Source organism: Pseudonaja textilis, chromosome 1 (genome assembly GCF_049901715.1).
Source record: "Pseudonaja textilis isolate UNSWEBS1 chromosome 1, rPseTex1.2, whole genome shotgun sequence".
In the NCBI taxonomy this organism is placed as follows: Eukaryota; Metazoa; Chordata; class Lepidosauria; order Squamata; family Elapidae; genus Pseudonaja; species Pseudonaja textilis.
In genome coordinates this window covers 108,822,748-108,844,587 of record NC_141990.1, presented here as the reverse complement: position 1 = coordinate 108,844,587, position 21,840 = coordinate 108,822,748, and the positions used below count along the sequence as shown (strand labels likewise).

Sequence of the window (21,840 nt, the reverse complement as noted above, 5' to 3'; positions counted from 1 at the left end):
AATACAGCTTCTAGTTTCTTGAAAGAAGAACATAATCAATCAACTGTAATATCCATAGAAACATAGTCAGGAAAGGATGCATTGAGTTGCAATAGATATTTATCATGCTATCTTTCCCTCATGTTAATTATATTTTAGGGTAAATATGTAAACATGTATTGTTACTGTAGTTTTCTGAAACATAGAATTAGTTGGGGATAGGAAAGACTATCTTTGCCTAACTCAATCTTTTTTTTTATAGACCTCTATGAAAAATGACTGTACAGCTATTGTTTAATTTAGCATATGAGTTCCAAGTCATTACCACCTTCTTTAAGAAGATTCTGCAATGAGAAGCTATTTCAAGAATAATTTTGGTTTTATTGCATAATACACAACCACTTCCAAACAATTGCTTGTGCCGTTGCAAAAGCAACCTAAATGCATGGAAAATGCAAATTAAGGCACTCTAAATATTTCAAATATTCTGCCATACGTTTACATTATTACTATTTGCATTATTATTTAAACTTGTTCTCCAAGGCTCACTTGGATACATTTTTAGTTTTCAAAAGAGAGTTCTGACGGTGGTTAATGATGGGAAAGTGTTAGCATTTGTGAAAGTAACAAAGCATTGTGAGCTAATTTGGAATGTATCAAATTACTGGTCCACCAGGGCTATACATCTGAGAGGTAGAACCCATGAGGACACATCAAGACTTGAGTGCAACCCTCCCCCTTTTCTACTTTGCTTCTACTAAAACTGACTGCAAATGTCATTGATCCATATTGTTCTTGCTTTATTACTTACCTACAGATGGGAATGATAGGACAAGGGTAAAGCAGAAGAATGAGAACTGTCTTCATCGAATAGAAAGAACAGGGCATGGAAACACACACACACACACACACACAACACACACACACAACACACACACACACACACACACACACACACACACACGAAATTATCTCACCTATTTCTCCTAAAGACAATTGGTAAGATCGGGCCTTCAGTTTATGTTTCCTGTTACTGGTCACTCAATCCACCTTGACAGACCCCTCCCCTTTTCTACCCTTTGAAAGATGACAACAAACATGATTCAATCAGATGTCTTTGTAGATATGATGTTGCTGATTTTTAGAAGAAAAGATGGAATATTAAATAAACGGTAGCACTAGTAAAGTATTTAATTTTCTGTACTTTCTAGACGAATGATTTTACATGAAATTTCAGTTTTCAACTTTATTTTAAAGTAATGTATTGAATAATTGTCAATAAATCAACAAGTTTATAGAAAACTTTCCTAAAGTCACACAAATTCATTAATTTTTGAAGAAGGTTGAAGGTTTTTTTTAAATAAGTTCATTCATTTCTAAAGAAGGTTGAAAGCAGGGGTGGGATTCTACCAGTTCGCACCTATTCGTTAGTACCAGTTGTTAACATTCTAAGCAGTTGGGAGAACTGGTTGTTAGAAGAAATTATTGGCCTAATCCTGTAAGGAAGGCAGGAAGGAAACATTCTGTTTTCTGGCCAGGTGAAAAGATGTGTGCCTCGATGTAAGTGATATTGAGTTGGTCACACCCAGCCAATAACATGACCACTGAGCCATGTCCACCCAGTCACATGATCACCAAGCCACACCCACCACCTAAGCCATGCCCACAGAACCGGTTGTTAAAAAATTTGAATCCCACCCCGGTTGAAGGTCTTTTTAAATACACATTTTCTATAGGTTTATCAAATTCACCCAGTGTCTGAGCCTGTACATGATTTTAAGACATTTTTATGCACAGAAATCCACATATTTAAGAAATGTAAGCTGTCATTTGTACTTCATAATGCACACAAATACATATTGAGTAAATATGCACACACATATATTATAGAAAATCATTTGGAAATAGAACAAAGATTAAGAAAAGTGTATAAGAAGGCTTACTTTAGTAAAGGCAAAAAGGGGAATGAACATGGCCTTTGCCACATTTTCAGAGCAATGATACATAACAGTCTTTAACAAACTTAGAATTGAGAAATGAGAAACTGAATAAACTGAGTCATCAATCTCTATAAAAATCATAGTCAACAGAGTAAGTATTTTACTTAGCATTCTGAAGAAAGTACAGTAAGAAATTGTGAGAAAACATGAACATTTGTTTGACCATAATAGATTCAACCTGCCAATTCTAATACTTTTAAAAATTGTAAGATAATGTATAGGACAGTGATATATTATGCAAAGAGAGCTTCTGGCCAATGTTTTAGGTTTACCTATTTTGACTGGAATGTTCTCCCCATCTAAAAACTGTGAATTCTAAAGTAATACATGTACCAAAAATGTGCAAGTGAGTCACATTCACACATCATTATGTCCCCAAGAGATGCACATCGGTATTCATAGCTAGACATACAGAATCTGCATAATCATGTCTTTTTACACCAGGGAGCCATTTAAGCATATAGAAATTTATTTGCAATGCTAGAAGAATGATTACAATGTTTCCAGTGACAGAACCTTGTATTTTTTTGACCTAAAGATGTAGAATACGAATTAACGGTGAAAGGAAAGATAAAATTAAATTTGATTATCCCAGAGGACTAGTCCCGATTAAATAAAACTAAAGAGCCTGTTCACTCATCCAAGGAAACATCCTCTCATTTACTTACAGATGCTGCCATAAAGACAGCTGTAATATAATTATAGCATTTTAAAAATAAATTGTTTTTGCAGAGTGTGGAAAATAATGGCTAATGCTGCTGGAAACTGCAGCAGTATTTCCCTTGGAAAAGAAAGAAAAGCAGGAATGACAGAAATATAGAGATTATAAGTTTTTGCTCTCTACTAATGCTCGTTCATTGCAACAGGCCATTAGTATTAACGTGAGCTCTTTCTCCAACATAGTGGGGATGTTGGCTCTGTTCTTAAAGTGACATGGGATTTGGACTAGTGGAAATTGAGTGACATTTATAAGCAAGTGGAAAGTATTCTTAAAGGAGAAATGCTATTTATACTATACATTTAACCAGCAGGGAACAACAGCATAGAATGGAATGACTGGGGCAAGTGGAAAAGTGATTGTGTAATTCTGGGTAGGGTACTCATGTGTTTAGGAGACAATATATGAGATAATAGAATAGCAACAGCACTTAGACTTATATCTTACTTTATAGTGCTTTACAGCATTCTCCAAGCAGTTTATAGAATCAGCATATTGCCCCAACAATCTGGGTCTTTAAGATACTAAGATTTGAAAAAAAGATATTAGTGAATGAATGAATAAAATTGCACCTCATGAAATGGCTACCAATATCATAACTTACTCTGAATTCTGATCTGACATTCATTGAGCAATATTTATAAGGGTTGAGCAATATTTATAAGGGTTGAGCCAAACCATATGGACTCTGAACAACATGAAATGTTTTAAAATATAATACAGGAAAAATAATAATATCCATATATGATAGTCACCTAAATAATGCTGAAATTTATTGGAACAATAGAACTTTAAATTGTTTCCTGAAAGCAAGGATGCTTTCCTTTCTTTTCCTTTCCCCTCTACTAATTACTGTAAGTATCTTGGGAACTAATATAACAAAGAAGCAATCTGGATCATAATAATCAAAATCCTAGTTATATATATTCAAGTGTGCATGCATAGGGGATGGACTGAAGGGGTGTTTACTGAGCTGGTATGGGAAAATTTTGGTAGGCAATTCTTGAATTTTTTAACTTATTCCAATTTATATAGCTTCAGCACCTAAAATATATAACTCTGGGCTGCTTACAAAACAGCACTGAATCAGAAATCTGAACCACAACAATGTGAAACCTTGTTTGGTTATCTTAATTGTACAATTATCTTTTCTTATATTTGGCTTTATTAGACAACTTTAATGCCATCAAGAAATGGTCTGAGAGATTAAAAGGTGGATGAAAACTATCACAGACTTCATTAGAAACAACTGGGAGCCTTTTGATCCCTGAATGAGCAAATTTATTTCAGTAGGCTTATGTTCACTTAATTCTAACAACAAAACGGGGACACTATGATAACAAAAAATGATCACTTGAAGAGCAGATTTAGAAAAGTATCTGCTGCTTTCCAAAGTATTTTATAAAAGCACCATTCATGACAAGATAATAATCTGTGATGACTAAACAATTACAGCATCAAGCAATAAAATGACAGAAGTTCTTTGGCACTTTTTAAGCATTCAAGCAACAAACAAAATAACCAACCAACAGGAAGAACATAAACATTTACCCTATGGGCTAGTAACAGAAATAAACATATTAGGGATGATCTAAATCTTACAGGAAATGATGTACCAGTTCCTTGAAGGAGATTTGCTTAAAGCCAAAATAAATCATTTTTAATGAAGTCCTGTGGTTACTTCTGCTCTTCTTCACAGTTCAGGAATCCAGTTTCCTTAAGACTTCCTTACTTCTCCTGACATCTCCAGTGCAACAGAGCATGGCAGCTTGACACCGCTTAGTCCTGCATTTGAATGAATCAGAAGAATAGCAACCCTCCACAAAAAATAAAGGTCCGGCTTTGGCTTGAGTTATCTTCAACGGAAAATGGTATAAATGGATTTGCCAAGTCCACATTCAGCCCCGGTGCTGCTCTGCTGACACACAATCACAGTAACCGGCATCGAAAAATGATTTGAGAAGTGCACGCCGATGTTCAAGTGCAACATTCTGATATACCGGTTTTAACTCCTCCCATATTCCGTCTGGGGCAAAATGCAATTGACAGCATGATACCTATGTACTTGAAGAAGCGTTTAGTTCAAATTAGAGGATTTTATTCTAGGAGACAATTTTGTTTAACTGGAACGGTGAAAAAAAAATCTTGTAAACACGTCACTGCTCGCAGATCAAAGAATCAAGGTGCCAATGCATCTCCTTAACACAGACATCATTTTTTTGCTACCTGTATGGTGCTTGCAGATTCCCCCCACCATTTCCTAACTTGGATCTGAAAGACCGACTTATTTCTGGTGTCTGGCTTTTCTTTTTGAATGCTGCTCAACAAAATAAGTCCCACTCCCCATATAGATTTATGCCACAATGACATCACTTTTGATAGTGACAAATATAAAACTTGGGATGTGTGTGTATGCATTAATACTTATTGCTAACCCAATGAATTCAAGGGAATGGAGTTCAATTGATTTATACTGGCAAACAAGGGCAGGTAAGATTGCCTCCATAATGGGACAAGAATGCACTGAACATTCATCTATGGCACTGCATTTTCTTCTAGTCAGTTCTTTGGGTGAGGAGAAATAACTTTATTAGATGTTATAGAGATAAAAACAGCTCTTCTAGAGGAGGTACCACCCATAAATTAACTCTTTCCTTTTAATATCCATTGCCTCTTGGTTCAAGGCAATGTGTATTCCAGAAATGTCATTGGACAACTCTGTCTCTGTACTGATACAACTCTTGTGCCAGTCATTTGCAAGTAATGGGCTACAGCTGTGAACTCTGGCTCCTGGGTTGTTTTGGTAGCTGAGTAATTACCACCATTTCATTAACATTTAGAGAGAATATTATGCTCCGTGCCTGTTAAGAGGTTTTTTTTTATGTTGTCATGCTGATCCATTTTTTAATTTGCATTTGACATTTGATCATTATCATACAGAAGCTCTGAGACATGAAAGTGATGTGGCTTGAGAACATCAAGCAGGATTTTGGTCTTCCTGAGGAGAACGTTCATGTTTGAAGAAGTGGGATAGGTGAATGACATTTGGGAAGCTTCCAGTGTTAGCTGTGTTTATTCATGGTAGCCCAAAATGATACTTGGCTGTCATGTAGCTGAATTTTGCATTTTTAACATGGTCTGTTTTTTATAGCCCACAGCAGGGGTCTCCAACCTTGGCAACTTTAAGACTTGTGGATTTCAATTCCCAGAATTCCTCAGCCAGCTTTGCTGACTGAGGAATTCTGGAAATTGAAGTCCACAGGTCTTAAAGTTGCCAAGGTTGGAGACCCTGGGCCAAAAGAAAGACAAACCATTCATAAGACAGAGTCACACATGTAAGCCTCAAATGTGAGAGTTGTTAATGTGAGACGGGATTTCTTTTCACTGACATTTTCTTTTTTGTTGTTGTCTAAATGTTTCTATATGTTTCATTGAGAAGCTTGTGAGAGAGTTGTGTATTATTTAATGTTTTTGGGTACTATGGCTCTATAGAACAAGGCATCATAAATGGATGCATAACCTGTTTCACGAATGAATAAGTAAATTATCAGTTCAAATTTTTGCTTTGATCTGAAATGACTTGCCTTTATTAGGTCTGTGCAGATCATGGTCAATTGCTTCAGTGCTTTGCCTTGTCAAGACGTATTAACTGATGGCTTGAAAGACTCTGAAAAGGTGAGTGTTTCCATTTCCTTGAAGCATTATGGCATGGTTGAGTTTCCTTTAATGGATATTCAACAAAAGAGACTTCTGCACATGTGTTAATGAACAAAGCATACAGCAATTCTCCAGTTAGGAGTGGAACTCCAAGATGCTTCATGAAGACACTTTAAAGTGATACTGCACTCCAATACATATTGGAAAAAAAAGTGATATTTTCAAGAGTTTCCCAGCCCTATTCTTTATATATACAGGATATATGTATATATATTAATCATTTTTCCATGCTGCCTGCACTTCATAAGAAACCTACTTCAAAATGATTGAAGAGCACCATGTTGCCTGAATTAACATACAATTACACATTGAATCATATGTTATGAATGAATACTACCTATGTGATTTTGAGATTACTCACTTTTCAAATTTCTGGGTCTGGAATCAAATCTCCAAGACCCAAATTAAAGGAAACCAAACCTGCCACTATCTAATCTCCACCAATATCATGGTGGCATCAGTTGTATTTTAATTTAGCATGGACTTATACCCATTCATGATATAAACAAGCAAAAATAAAAACAGATAGTATAAAGAGGTACTGTATGTGTGGATAGACAGATGGATTGGCAGACAAAATTGCAACATTATATAACTTGTACTTTTGTTTTAATGGGTATTGTGGGCTGTCTAGAATCATTATATTAGATAACCATTTAAATGATTTCAATAAATCATTTAAACCATTTCAATAAATAAATAAATAAATAATCCAAGCACAATCTTTGTATCACTTTCAGGAACTGCATCTAAGAAAAATACTTGTAGTTTTAGCTTCATAAATGATCAAGAAAAAAAAGGACAAGTTTTAAGGACTTTTCAAATAGCAGGAGATCAGACTACAAATATTAGGAACCCTGGTGGCATAGTGGTTAAAATGCAGTAATGCAGGCAAATTCTGACTACAGCCTGGAGTTTGATGCTGAATGGGGCTCACGGTTGACTCAGTCTTTCATCCTTCTTAGGTCAATAAAATGAGGACCTAGACTGTTGGGGGTAATATGTTGATATTGTACAAACAACCCAGAGAGGGCTGTAAAACCCTATGAAGTGGTATATGTCTAAATGCTATTGCTATTATTTCAGGGAGAATTTGTTTGAAAAATTGATGACAGAAGGCTCTAAAATGTGAGGTGGCTATTCTGGCATTTGGAAACAATAAGCAACTCTATTGCACAATCAAGCTAAGTGTACAGGATTGTGAATTGTTCAAATAACTAGGTCTTTTTGCACACACAGCCAGAAGGTCAACACCAGTTCCCAATGACAACTCTTCAAAAAAAAAAAAATTCCCCCTTAAAGTAGCAAAAGAGATTCTTGAGACCATCTCCAACACAAACTAAGAACTTTTATTACCTGAAAATTCAGCTGCAGCTTATTTATCTTCTCTTCTACCTCATTGCCTTTGTGTATCTCCTTTGCTATTCACATATGTCTTTTTAGGATGCTAAGAAGAAAGGATTCTGTGTTTGTCTTACTTTACAAGGGCAATTGAACTTCAATCTCATCCAAGTAATTTGAATCAAGCCTCTGAAATACTCTGTTGAATATATGTTACAGCTACATTAAAGTGCAACAGTATTCTCCATTTTCATGCATTTTAAGCAGATTGTATGTACATCCTTGTCCATTCCTCAGTAGCTGCAGTCACTTTTAAAATAAATAAATCAAGCAAGCAAGAAAGCAAGAAAGCTAGCAGAATTAGAGGTAGGTCACCCACTGTCACCAAATATTTTGTGTTTGGGCTTGTTTTTTCTTTTTTTAAAAAAAACTTTCTTCCAAATGTTTGCTTCTCATTTTCTTTGAAATGATTTTTGAAAGGAATATTTGGAAAAAGATAAGAATAAAATATGACTTAAAAGACAAAATAATGAAAATTATAACAGATAATAGAAGGCAAGGTGATTGAGCAGCTGGGAATTTTAAATACTTAGTTGTGATCTTTCAAGACATATTTATTTATTTTTTAAATTTTTATTTATTTGATTTGATTTGTCAATTGCTTACAAGATAATAGGGATAAGTATAAACATGAGTAAGAATACAGGAAATAGGTACGAATAAATGGGAACAATAGGACAGGGATGGTAGACATGATGGTGCGCTTATGCACACCCCTTACAGACCTCTTAGGAATGGGGTGAGGTCAATAGTGGATAGTTTGAGGTTAAAGGCGTGGGAGTTACAGGATGTAACAACAGAGTCAGGTAGTGCATTCCAGGCATTCACCACTCTGTTGCTGAAGTTGTACTTTCTGCAAACAAGTTTGGAATGGTTTACATTGAGTTTGTATCTGTTGTGTGCTCTTGTATTGTTGTGGTTGAAGCTGAAGTAGTCATTGACTGGTAGGACATTGTAGCAGATAATTTTGTGTGCTACGCTTAAGTCCAACTGTAGGTAGCATAGTTCAAGGTTGTCCAAGCCCAAAATTTCAAGCCTGGTGATATAGGGTATTCTGAGCAGAGGAGTATAGTACTCTTCTCGTGAAATACTTCTGGACTTGCTCAATTGTATTAATGTCCAATATACAGTGTGGATTCCAGACTGATGAGCTGTATTTGAGTCTGTATTGGTCAAGCAAATGTTTTTATGCTCTAGTTAGCTATTCAATATTTCTGGGGGAGAAGCTTCGTAAGATTAAATTTACAACTCTTAATTCCTTTTTGGCAATGCTGTTACAGTGAGCTCTGGCACTTAGGTCATTTGATATATTCCAAGGTTCTTGATGGAGTGAGGATCATCAATGAGGTCATATCCACCTAGTTTGTATTTGGTGTACAGATATTTTTTACCAATGTGTAGGACAGAGCATTTCTTGGTCGAGATTTGGAGTTGCCAATTGTTTGATCATTCAGGTACATAATCAAGGTCACTTTGAAGGACAGTAGCATTGTTGGTGGTGTTGAATAGCTTTACGTCATCCGCAGTTGCTTATAAGGTGATCGCAAAGGTCATTTACATAGAGTATAAAGAGTGTGGGTCCTAGAACCTACCTTGGGGGACACTGCTGTTAACTGGGGCAGGCAGGGTTTGATATAGCGCTCCCTATTTTTACTATTTGTTGCCTGTTTGACAGGAATGCAGTAATCCACTTATGAAGGGATCTGGAAATGCCGTAAGAGTTTAGTTTTAACAGTAGTTTGTCATGTACCACTGAATCAAAGGCTTTGCAAAAATCTATGTAAATTGCATCTATAGCTTTACCCTGGTCAAGTAGAGTAGTCCATATGTTTTTGCAGTGGAGGAATTGAAAATTGCAGGACAATTTTTTCCTGAAACCAAATTGTTTTTTGTAGAGTAGGTTGTTTGTCTCTAAGTGGAAGGTGATGAATTGGTTAATGATTGATTCCATGACTTTGCACATGACACAACACAGTGAGATTGATCTGTAGTTTTCAACCAGGCTGGGGTCACCTTTTTTGAAGATAGGATGACCGTAGCTAAGGACTACAGGTTCGTTAAGGAGCTGGTTCTGAATGATATCTCATATATAATGCCTAGGGGTTCCTATAGCAGAGGAGAGCTTTCTTAAGAAGTATGCACATAATCCATCAGGGCCAATAGATAGGGATGGTTTTAGGTTATGTGGTGCCTTTTCTATGTTATCTTCTGTAAAGTCAATATGTAGCAGATCATTACAGTTAGTTGTGGTATGACTAGGAAATGTGGGGCATGAGCCATTGATGTTTACGAAGACTGAAGAATGTGTTAAAGAGGTTGGCCTTAACAGCTTCATTGTTGCAGTCTTTCCCATTTGGTCCTTTTAGGGATGGAATGGTTCTTTTTTTTTTTTCAATAAAGTTTTATTTGGGTTTTCACATATACAAGATACAAGTAAAACATCTTTTTTGAAAATAGCATGATCCCGGGTTGAACTTCTTTATACAGACACAAAACTCAATTTCATGCTCCTTTTTGTGTTCTATTCCATATCTTATACTATTCTACATTTTCTATATAGTTTTTTCCCTCTTTTAATTTTCTCAATTTTATTTTGATTATCTCATCTCAATTCAAATCATTATATTTATACTTTTGTCTGTTCTGTTTCAATTTCATATTATCTTTTCTCATTAAACAAATTTTCTCCTGTGGTTACTAATTGGAGTATGACACCTTTATATCTTTTAATCACATCCATTCAACTCTTATTTAAACTTCAATATATACCTTAAGGTTATGACCTTCAATATAATACATAATACATAACTTCCAATCGAATTCTGCTTGATACATTCTTATAATACACACTATATTCTTTTAAAAAAATTATAAATATATGTAATTATAAACCCTTATTCCATTCCAATTCAGTTCTATCATTAATAATCATTAAAATCTTAACATCTTTAACACTTCTTTTCAATTAAATATCATACTTTCTTAAAACACATATAATCTCCATAATTAATTTTTCCCTTATTTCTCTTCACATATGTTTTATAAATCATTAAATATTCCTTTTTGTTATATTTATTTATTGACAAGCATTCCACTGAATTACGATAGTTATTTTATCAGACATTTTAATCATACATTGTTTCATATTTTCTAAAATTATTTCTGTTTCTAATATAACAATACTATCTTATGTACCTTTGCAGAATCCCTTTTTCCATTAAATTTTCACCCATTATCTCTAAATACGCCCTGTTTCTCTATATTTTGTTTCTGTCCTTTATAACTTCTTTTCCTTTCTTTCTTCCCTCTCATCTTCTCCCTTCCCGTTTTACCCCCTTGTCTCTCTACTTCTAATTCTCTCTTCTGCATTTCCCTCTTCTGTTACTTTCTGATTTTATACTTATTTTTCACTCTAATTTTTTTTTTTGGAGTTGTTTTTCCCAATCTTAAACTTTCCATTCTCTTTCCACCCTTTCCTTTTTTCCCCCCACCGAAGATTACTTGTTCATTAAAGATGGTTTCTTCTTTGTCGCAATCTTCTTGTTCTGCAGGCATTTCTTGTTGTTTCTCATAATTCCAAATCTCCATTTCTAAAAACTGAAATACAAAGCCAAAAGAACCTCTCCCTTCTTGTGCATCTTCTTTGTACTTTTTAAGTTCCATTTCAGTTCTTCTAAAAGTGGAGCCATTTTAAACAGTTTTAAACAACCACCCAATTGATTTTAGTCATTCAAATACAATAACCAAAAATCCAGAAATCATCAAGTAATCCAAATAGTCCCGAGTTATATCTTCTTATTTCTTTTTCCACTTTCTCTTCCTGGGGTTTTTGTTGTGATATTTCAGTTAGAATGTATCTTTTGGAAGTCTTGTTGAGATTTTGCTGTAAGTTCTTTTTAATTCCAGGCAGTCTCCTCCCTTCCAGATCCTGCCCTTTTATTCTTTTTCTCTCCTTTCCTGTTTTCAAAAGTGTTTAATTATCCAGAAATCTTTATTATCCCTTTGACTTTTTATTTTCAGCATTAAATGCCTATTAATGTCAAAGTGGATTTTTTTTCCAATTTCTTGCTTAAGTCTCTTAGCTGTCAGTATAGGAAAAGGAGAAAAAAACCCCCAAATCTTTTCCCCTTTCTCTCTCCTTCGCAGCTTAAAAATCTTCTTAGGGAACAATGTTATTGTTTTTTTTTTAAATAGTTTTAATTCCAGTATACTTTATTTGTTGCTTTTGCTGTTTGACCCAGTGAACCAAAACTTTCTCTTCTTATCTTCCTACTGCACATTCTTTTCCAGTCAAGTTCTTCTTTGTGGTGGCCATTTCTGACCACCGCTACAACCGCCTTCGGGAAAGGGAGTAATGGCCAGCTGGGGAGAAGAGATGTGGCTCCCCTCAACCCTGCAGGCAGTCTCCCCATTCTTCACCACCTCTACAGGGTGGCTTAGCCCCGAAACCAGCCAGCTCGGGGTGCTCCAGCGGCAAGCACAGATCGAAGCCTCACAGAGATGAGGTTTCGGTCTGTCATCAAAGAAGCTCAAACCAGAAGTTCCCAACCTGTTTGGGATGGAATGGTTCTTGAGTCTTTAAGTTTTGTGTTTACAAAATTGTAGAAGGTGAGGGTGGATTTTGTACATAGGAGCTTTGCTTTGGGCATTCTGCCTTTATCTGTCAGCATAAAGTAATTTGGGCATTCTGCCTTTATCTGTCAGCATAAGGTGTTGTATTGGTTTTTAAAATTTGCTACATAGCTAGTTTTGTTTTTACACCATAGCTATCTTTTTTTTTTTCATTGAAGTTTCCTTATTGTTATGGGTAATTTGGTTTTTGTTTTTGTTTTGGGGGTTTACTAATAGTACATACAGTGTAATGACTCTTTCAAGTTCAAACAAGAATGCATTATAATGGTCTTCTGTTGTATTACAGCTAGAGAACAGAATGTGCCAATCAAGAGATGATAGGTCAGCATCTATGAGATCATAGTTGGCTTTTTTGAAGTTGTATTTTGGGGATCCATCATTATGTTGCTCTTTGTAAGGGTGTAAATTTAGACAAAAGTCGATCATACTGTGGTCACTGTTTGAAAAGGGTTCTTCTACTTGTAGGCCATATATTAAGTTTGAGCTGTTGCAGAAGATGAGGTCAAGGCAGTTGTTGAATCTAGTGTTGTTAGTTATGAATTGATCCAGTCCCAGTGTAGTAATGGCATTGTAAAGGGTTGCAAGTGTGGATTCAAATGTACGTTTATTTAGGCTCCAAATTATAAGAGGTAGATTGAGGTCACCAAGGAAAATAAGAGGCTGTGGGCAAGAGGCAGCCCAAGTTAGCAGTGAAGTTAGCTTGTTTGCATGAACTATGTCATAATCAGGGGCTATGTAGCATAGTAAGACGTGGATTGTGGTATTTGAGGACAGTTCACAGGTGATGATCTCTGGAAGAACAAGTTCCTGTGTAATTTGAATCTTTTTTAGATTTAGGGATTTTTTTGTAGAAGATAGCAACTCCACCTCCTCTATGGATTTCGCAATCTGACCGATAAACATGATATTCTCTGACTGTGGTAATGGAGTCTGGAAAAGATGCATTTAACCATGTCTCACAGACAAATATAATGTTGAATGTGGCTGTGTTTAATAAGATGAGGAATTCATGCATTTTGTTTGTGAGGCTTCTTGTGTTGAGTAGTTTACATTTTAGATATGTAATAGTGGGTCTGGAGGAAGTAAGGGATGTGCATGCCTAATGTTGGATGTTGGGGTGATGGTTATTGGGATGTAAGTTGAAGGTCTTGCTTTTGATACATTCTGTGTGGTAATCAACGTATAGGTTAGTATTTCCTTGTTCATGGAGTCTTTTGAACTCAGAGCATAGTTCATGGGATTGTACATGTTGCTGTAAGGTTAGGTCTGGGCAAGGTTCTTATGGTTGGTGTTGCTCTTTGCGAGTGAGTTTAGGGTTATGGAATGGGCACATTGACTCTGGTCTTACAAATTTGAAAAAGTGCTTTAAACATTGTAAATTTCTTTCACACTAAAGTGAGGACAGAATCCCTGTTGCTTTAAAACTACTCAAGCTAAATCTCTAGCTCAGCTCTGTATAATTCCCAGCTAGGTCCCTATGCAAATAGTAGTTCAATGAATGTCATGCAAATTAAGATTATCAGAGGTCTATTCCACATCACAAAATGAATATCAAATATGATCTTGAGGCTTGAGACTGACCTAAAGAGAGTTTGGCTATTTATGATTAAATATTGGATGTATGGAATCAGGTGGAGTGATTCCATACATCCAACCTAATAAATTTTGATCTTCATGATCACAAGAAATTCTAAAAAAATGTTCTTGTGGCCTTCTTTTAAGATCTTATAGGTTTTTTTAAAAAATTTACTCAGGTTTAGAGAGCCTTTAGAGAGTGGCTTCTGGACACTAATTATAGAATGGGAGAATTCATATTCCTAAATTGATTCATTAATCTTCCCATCACAATTAGGTTCTTTTTAAAGGCCATATTCAAGAGCCTTCTCTCAGCACTTCTACATAGGAAATGTGATAATTTTTCTGTGGCTAGTTGAATCTGTCCTTGTGATGAGAGTTCATTTGAATCTATCCTTCATATGCTGTTCCATTATCCTTTTTATAACAATTCCTAAAGAATGATCATCTTTCTTCTGTTGTCATATACTCAAGGTCAGTCTAACAAAATTTATGTTGCCTTAGTAATAACTTTTCTCTTAATATATTAATAATGATTTTGATTATCTATGGTTAATATTCCAGATGTTTAAATTTTATAAGATATATTGTCTATACTTTATAAGTCTATATTGTTCCATTATTTTACAAAAAATATTATGTTCTGTATTGTCAAATTATTTTGTAATATTCCTTTCCTATTAGATTCACCTACAAATTTTATTCAAGAATTTTGATCTTAGTTGTCTGTTCTGCTGCAACATTTACTTTTTTTTCCTGTTTGTACAGTTGTTTTTTTATAATTCTCTTTGCCTCTCTTTATAATACTGGTTACTGGCTGAAATTAATACATCCAGACTAAATGTTTGTTAGGAAGTGAATTCCAATTTTCTCTAAACATTCTCTTATACTTTAAAGCTCACTAAATTAAAGAAACACATTGTAAGAACATGCAACTTTGGAGATATAGAGCTTTGAGTCACTATAAATTTACTGAATTTGGTAGGTTTACTTTGAGCAAAATACGCCTTTTAAAATATATTAATAGCACAAGAAATTCTGGTTTAAATTAATTCCCCAAAGGGAAAAATCATTGTAAATATCAGAACTTTGCTGCATGCTGCCATTCCCATTCCTTATTTTAAAAAGTACTTCTGATTTTCAATGGCTATGTAGTTGAGACTACACTACTTTAGTTTAGCTGTTGTTTATTAACATATTTTGCCAAATGGGATGTGCATTTATTATTAATAATTTATTTTACTTGACTTATAGGGTTAGGGTTCCTAGTTGTGAATGTCTCTGAGCAGCATGTAGCTTCCATAAACTGAGTTAAAAACAACACAATGAAAAGTGTAATAATATTACACTTCTGCTCTTTGGGGCTTGTCTCTGGTAACCTGACCTCAGGAAAGTTTATCAGTGAACCTGATCTTAATCCTTAATCTTTCTAGATGCTTTAGATCAATTGCAGAATCCCTTTTAAAAAACTGCAAAGCTCCACTACTTATATAACCATCAAACTGGATCTTAATCTTTCTAGGCAGCAACTACAGGTAGTCCTCAATTTACAATCACAAGTTTATGTTGCTAAGTGAGACATTTGTCAAGGGAGGTTCCCCCCCACTTTACAACCTTTCTTGCCACAGTTGCTAAATGAATCATTGCATTTGTTAAGTTAGTAACCTGGTTGTTAAGAATCTGGCTTACCCTTTGACTGCTTGTCTGGAGATCACAAAAGTTGATCACATGATCCAGGGACACTGCAAACATCATAAATATAAGCCAGTTGCCAAGCATCTGAATTTTAATCACATGACCATAGGGATGCTACAATGGTCGTAAATGTGAAAAATAGGCATAGGTCACATTTTTCAATGTTATTGTAACTTTGAACAATTACTAAATAAACTGTTGCAAATCAAGGACTACCTGTAGTCTTTTTAACAATCCAGGTAAGAATGCTTGGCTCGATTTTCCATATCTTAATAACATGAGTGCATCTAATTCTTGCTTCTTCCCATTTCCCCATAATGCTTCTCTCCCCAAGCACATAGAGGATGTACAGTGAAAAGAACGTCATCATTGTGGTTAAATGTCTATGGAGATTCTCAATCATCCAGGTCATGGTTGTCCCAAAGATGCTTTTTTTCAAAAGGCAACAGGACTTTGTTTTTTCATTGAAGACATTTCACTTCTCATCCAAGAAGCTCCTTCAGTTCAGAATGAAATTATTGTGGCAAAAGCATCCTGCTGCGAAAACCTACAATATCACAATTATCACTACTTTCAATGGCAGATTAAAGATAGAAAATTAAAGACAACAAAAGAGTTGTATTAGGAACCACACACAAATGCACAAACACATACAAAATAGCAATATTTGTATATTCTTAGCCATCAGGCTAAAGCTTGAATTGACCCTAATTCATTAGCATTTATTGAGTAATCTTCAGAAGAGACTATAAAATAATCACAATAAAATATATGAGATCTTGACAAGACTAATGCATTCAAAAGTCTTGAAGGAGCTTGATGATGTCATTTCAGAGTTCCTTTGATGGTGCTTGAGAAATTACGAAGATGATGTAGTGCTAGAGGATTGGAAACGGGCAAATGTTGACTCCCTCCCTCAATTAGAAGAGGGCCTAGATTAGTGTAAATCATTCAGTTTGACTTCAGTGATGAGCAGAACTCTGGAACAAATTTTTAAGCAGGAAGTTTCTGAGCATTTAAAAAATAATGCATAGTTTGGTAAGAAGCAGCATGGATTTATCAAGAAATCATTCCATGCCAACCTGATTGTCTCTTTTGATTGAGTGTCCAGTTTAGCTGACCACATAAAAGTGGATTTCATAGTGTGCTTAATTTCAGCAAAACATTCATTGGACTCTCTGTGGTATCCTAAGGGAGAGGACAGCAAATGTGTAAACTTGATTATGCTACCATTAGATATAGCTGGTTGAACACTGCATGCAATGATGAGTATGTGAATGGCTTTACTTCAAGCAGAAAGAAAATGTTGAATGGGCTACCAGGGAACCATATTTTGGGACCTGAACTGTTCGATATATTTATAATCAACCTAGATGAGGATTATAAATATGAATGATGCAAAATCATGAAGGTATGCTGACAAATGGAATAGTGGATAGAAACCAGTAAGGCAAATTTCTCCAGGGATACAGACAACAGAGAGAAATCCCTTATTTAGGAAAGAAAATGAAGGGATCAGTATAGGAAGGGAAAATCCTATTGGACAGTACCACATGAGGAAAGAATCTGAGTGTCTAGATGAACTGACCATTTACCAACAGTGTGATGCAGTGGAAAAAGCAAACAAATCCAAGCAGCCTCAAAACAACAACAACAACAACAAAACAATCCTGTATGCCATCTCAATCAAATAAAGCCATCATTGCTTTCTACACTGCTGTGATCAGAGCATAGTTAGAACACTGTATTCAGTTCTCAGTGCCACACTTTAGAAAGAACTTTGATAAACTGGGAACGTGTCCAGAGAATGGCAATTAAGATGATAAAGAGCCTCTCCTGAGAACTGGATAGAAGCTTTGGATGTTTGGCCTCGAGAAAAGAAAACTGCAGGGATCACCATCTTCCATTATATGAAGAGCTGCTATAAAGATGCTGGAGCCGAATTGTTTCAGAAAGTAGGACAAGAAACAATAGATTTAAATGATAAAGAAATAGATTTTGTCTGAACATTAAAAAAAAGTGTAAGAGCTGTTTAACAGAGGAACAAACTGTCACAGGAGATGGTGAACTTTTCTTTGATGGAGATTTTTAAACAAATTAGCTGGGTTTCTCTCAGGAATTCATGTACTCATAAAGGGTTAGTCTGATGGTTTCAAGGGTCCTTTCCCATGTTTACATTTCATGATTTTATGAGACTATATTAAAACTGTCTTTGGTATTCCAGTGCTACATGACATATAGCAAAATCTTTTCTAAATAATGCTATAATTAAACATAAAAGATAGTGTAGTTTTGCTCTGAAATGGTATTAAATGTTTTACTAAGAGGCATTGCTATTCAATTGATAGATCATGGAAAAGGCAAAGAATTATTAAAGGATCAAGCTATCTGATTTAAGCATTAAGGTTGATTTATCCTTCTATTCATTTAAGGTAAAATGAGGATCCAGATTTTAGGGGCAATATGCTGACTGTATAAAATGCTTAGAGAGGTCTGTGAAGCACTGTAAAGTGATATATCAGTCTAAGTGCTCTTGCTTTTAGAAACTAAAAAGGTAGACCAAAACAAAAAACAAAAACAGAAATACCCACAGTTTCTGCTGGAAAACATGTACCCATTCCTTATTTAAAAATCTATAGGTGACCAAAAAAAAAAAAAAAAGACATCAAAACACTGCAATTCAGGAAGAATAACAATCAAAACCCAGTAATTTTTCAGGATATATTGTTGTATTAATGATTTTTCAATGATTGAGAAAAATCTACGCTCCTTTCTAAAAATAGTAGGATGCTTATTAGTTATTATGACTGCACATACATGACTGTCAAATCAATTCAAATTAATAGTTGCACACAAGGAAATAAGAAAGATATAATTAATAAAATATTAATAACATGGTAATATTGTTAAAAATAAGTCCAGGCTAGAAAATTTATCCTATTTGTACTCATTGTTGCCATGTATGCAGTGCAGCTGCAGAATTTGGCCTGAAAGGATGAAGGCGGAAATGGAGACGATAGAGGTGACCGTCAGTGTGGTGATAGGCAGAGAGACAGCTGCCTTCAGGATCAGTGAGTTTGATGGGTGAAATTGCTCCTGATGGCCAGCCTTTTGCTTTTATCCCTGAAGCTGTTAGATCTTTGGTGGCCCTGGATGCCAGTTATGGCTATGAAATGCTGCGTTGGTATGTAAAATATCCATTCCTGCATTTATCCCTGAAGCTGTTAGATCTTTGGTGGCCCTGTACTCCAGTTTTGGCTATGAAATGGTGGGTTGGTATGTAAAATATCCATGACTTGATTGTGAAGGAATCAGATTTCTCTAATCAAGGCCTGGTTAGAAACAATACTGGTTTCCATCTTGGAGATATACTTATTTGATTTTTGTGCTTGGCATTAGCAGGGCTCCAGAGTAAAATTAGAGGAGAGGCAGTTATCACCCAGAAAGTTTTGAGGATTTTTAGAATCTGTATGCCACAGATAACTGATGTGAGTATTGTGGTCGAAATTGTGGTCTAGTAGTCTAGGAAACAGATGTGCTTGTTACTACTGCACTAGCCTCTCTGTGACACAGAAACATCTGGATTTTTGGGGGGGTTCAGATGCTTTGGCTGCCTCTGAAATCCCTGTGGCTTATACATGCATTAGATACATTTTCTTCATACGCCAAACATATAATTATAGTTAGCAACAATTTTAATAATTAACAGAATAAATACTTGGAAAAGAAAAGATACTTGGAACTGAGAACTGGAGTTTACTGTTTTACAAAACCCATGATTTCAGATCTTAAAATAAATTAAATAACTATTAAATAAACATGGTTGTTGAACAAACAATCTTGTTTCAAGTTGATTGGATTCAATGGACATTTTAAAAATCTTCAATAGTGTCCTTTTGTTGAAGATAAAATGTGCTTGAAGTTGCAGCTGATTTGGTCATATCCATTGGTAGTTCCTTACTGGTTGGATATTATTACTATGGTGAGATAAGTTCTTGGGACAAAGTAAAGTGTAAATAATGCTAATGTGTTGCAAAATTATGCATATTCCATGTTTATCTGTGAAAATACGGATATGTCATGTTTAGACTGTTGCTAAAGGTTTACAGATCATGGAAGAATCCCTGACTGAAATCAGTCAGCTTTTGAATTACTTTTTACTTTTTACCTTTACCTGCAGAAAGGTAGGCTTATATTTCATGCCCTCGAGAATTAATATCATTCAACAATTGATTTGTAGCAGTATTTATATAGATGAAATCACTGGCTCTGTACTGTAATAAAATAGAATAACCAAAAGGTTATTTTCTTTAACTTTATTTTGCCTGAAATGGTATAGGGTTACCTGCCCAAGCAAGGGTTGGACTAGAAGACCTCCAAGGTCCCTTCCAACTCTGTTATTCTATTTAAAATTCATGTTACGTTTTTAAACAATGTTTGTATGCTTTAATTGCATCTGCAGGTTTTCTTTTCTTTTTATTTTTATCTCCAGTTGTCAGAAAATTAAGAGGAAGTACTAAAAAGAAAGTTACATTTTAAGACACCTCCAAAATTAGTTTGGTTTTCCAAATAGCAGAAGTGTTACATCTATGCTGCCAGAAAATGTAGATTATGTGCAGAGTAGAATATTGTTAGCATTAATACCTGATGTATTAGAAAGTGTCTCATTTTTTTCCCCATTCAACTTCAGCCACGTACTTGCAAAAGAATAAACCTCCTTTCTTCCTCTCTTTTTTCACATATTGTTTCCCGAAGGTACCTGAGCTCAGCTGCCTGCTTTGGTGATGAGTGGCACAGACACCCAGTCTTATCAAGCAGGGCTATGAGTGCCTCTGCGGTCCCTGATCTGACAGCTTGATACAGGAGAGCCACAACAAAGAAGCTGACATGAAAGAGAACAAGAAATGTGAGATTTCTACATATTTATATGATGCCTGGGAGAACAGAGGAGGAGCATTGCTGCTGCTACTGCAGGGGAAAAAAAAACCCCTATTGGAATAAATAAGGTGCAGAAAACTTCAGCTTCATTGAAAGAAGAAAAAGATGTAAGGACTCAAGAGATTTCCTCCTGACCCATGCCATGTGAGATTCCCTGTCTCTTATCTTCTACCATATACTGAGAAATACAAAAGAGGAGGTAAGGTAGATAAGCTGACTGCATTTTCTCCTAGCTCCCATTTAATCCGATTATTACTTTTGTTATATATTTATTTATTCCATTCATCCTAAGGAGTTGACCAATAATAATAATAATAAAAAAAAAAAATAGGAAACTAATGACAATGATAAATTAAGATTTTCCCACATCAACCTGCACCAATAGAAAACCAGCTCATTTAAAGACAAATCAGAAATCAAGACAACTGGCAAACTAAAGATAAGACCCGAGCCAGGCCCTTCTCAGTTGGTCTTTGGTGGCTACTGTGGCCAGCCACAGGTCCCAGGGGAAATTCAAGAAATCTGTTGTTTCGACCAAGGTCAATAAATCTTGAAGATACCAACACCAATAAATTATAAATTAAAATTATGACAAGTATATCAATGTATTGACTAATATAAGCACTGGTAGAAATTAGGTCTCATTTGTTCTGGGGTAAAATATTTTTGTACAGATAATCCTTGACTTACAACAGATCATTTAGTGACCATTCAAAGTTACAATGGCACTGAAAAAAAGTGACTTATGACCATTTTTCACACTTAGGACTGTTGCAGCACATTGTCCTTTTGATCTAAACCTCACATTTGTCCGCCTGTGGAATAATGGAGAAATCTAGAACAATTATCCACTAATTTCTCTGTCTACAGATTGGATATAGAATTTCTCGGAGCCATTTAAGTATAGATCTCCATGGAACCCATCCACAAATAATATGCTGTATTTTGTACATCTCTTCAGTGCATAATTTTCATTTGTTATATATGAATTTCATGCTTCTCCCACTCTGATGAACCAATTGATTGATTGCTAATATCAAATAGAAGCTGATATCCATTCTTTGGATATTTTCAAAAGCTATGTATTTTATTACTTCTTTCACTCCCATGTGATAGTTCTTGTCCCCAAAGGAATTTCAGTCCAACATCCCCAGCCAGACTTTTCAATATTCTTTTATTTTGCTA

The 21,840-nt window shown here is 35.2% G+C and overlaps 1 pseudogene; it reads left to right on the top strand.

Moving 5' to 3' along the window:
- The first annotated feature begins 6,303 nt into the window (after positions 1-6,303).
- Positions 6,304-21,840, top strand: part of LOC148127753 (uncharacterized) — a 109,544-nt pseudogene continuing 94,007 nt past the window's right edge.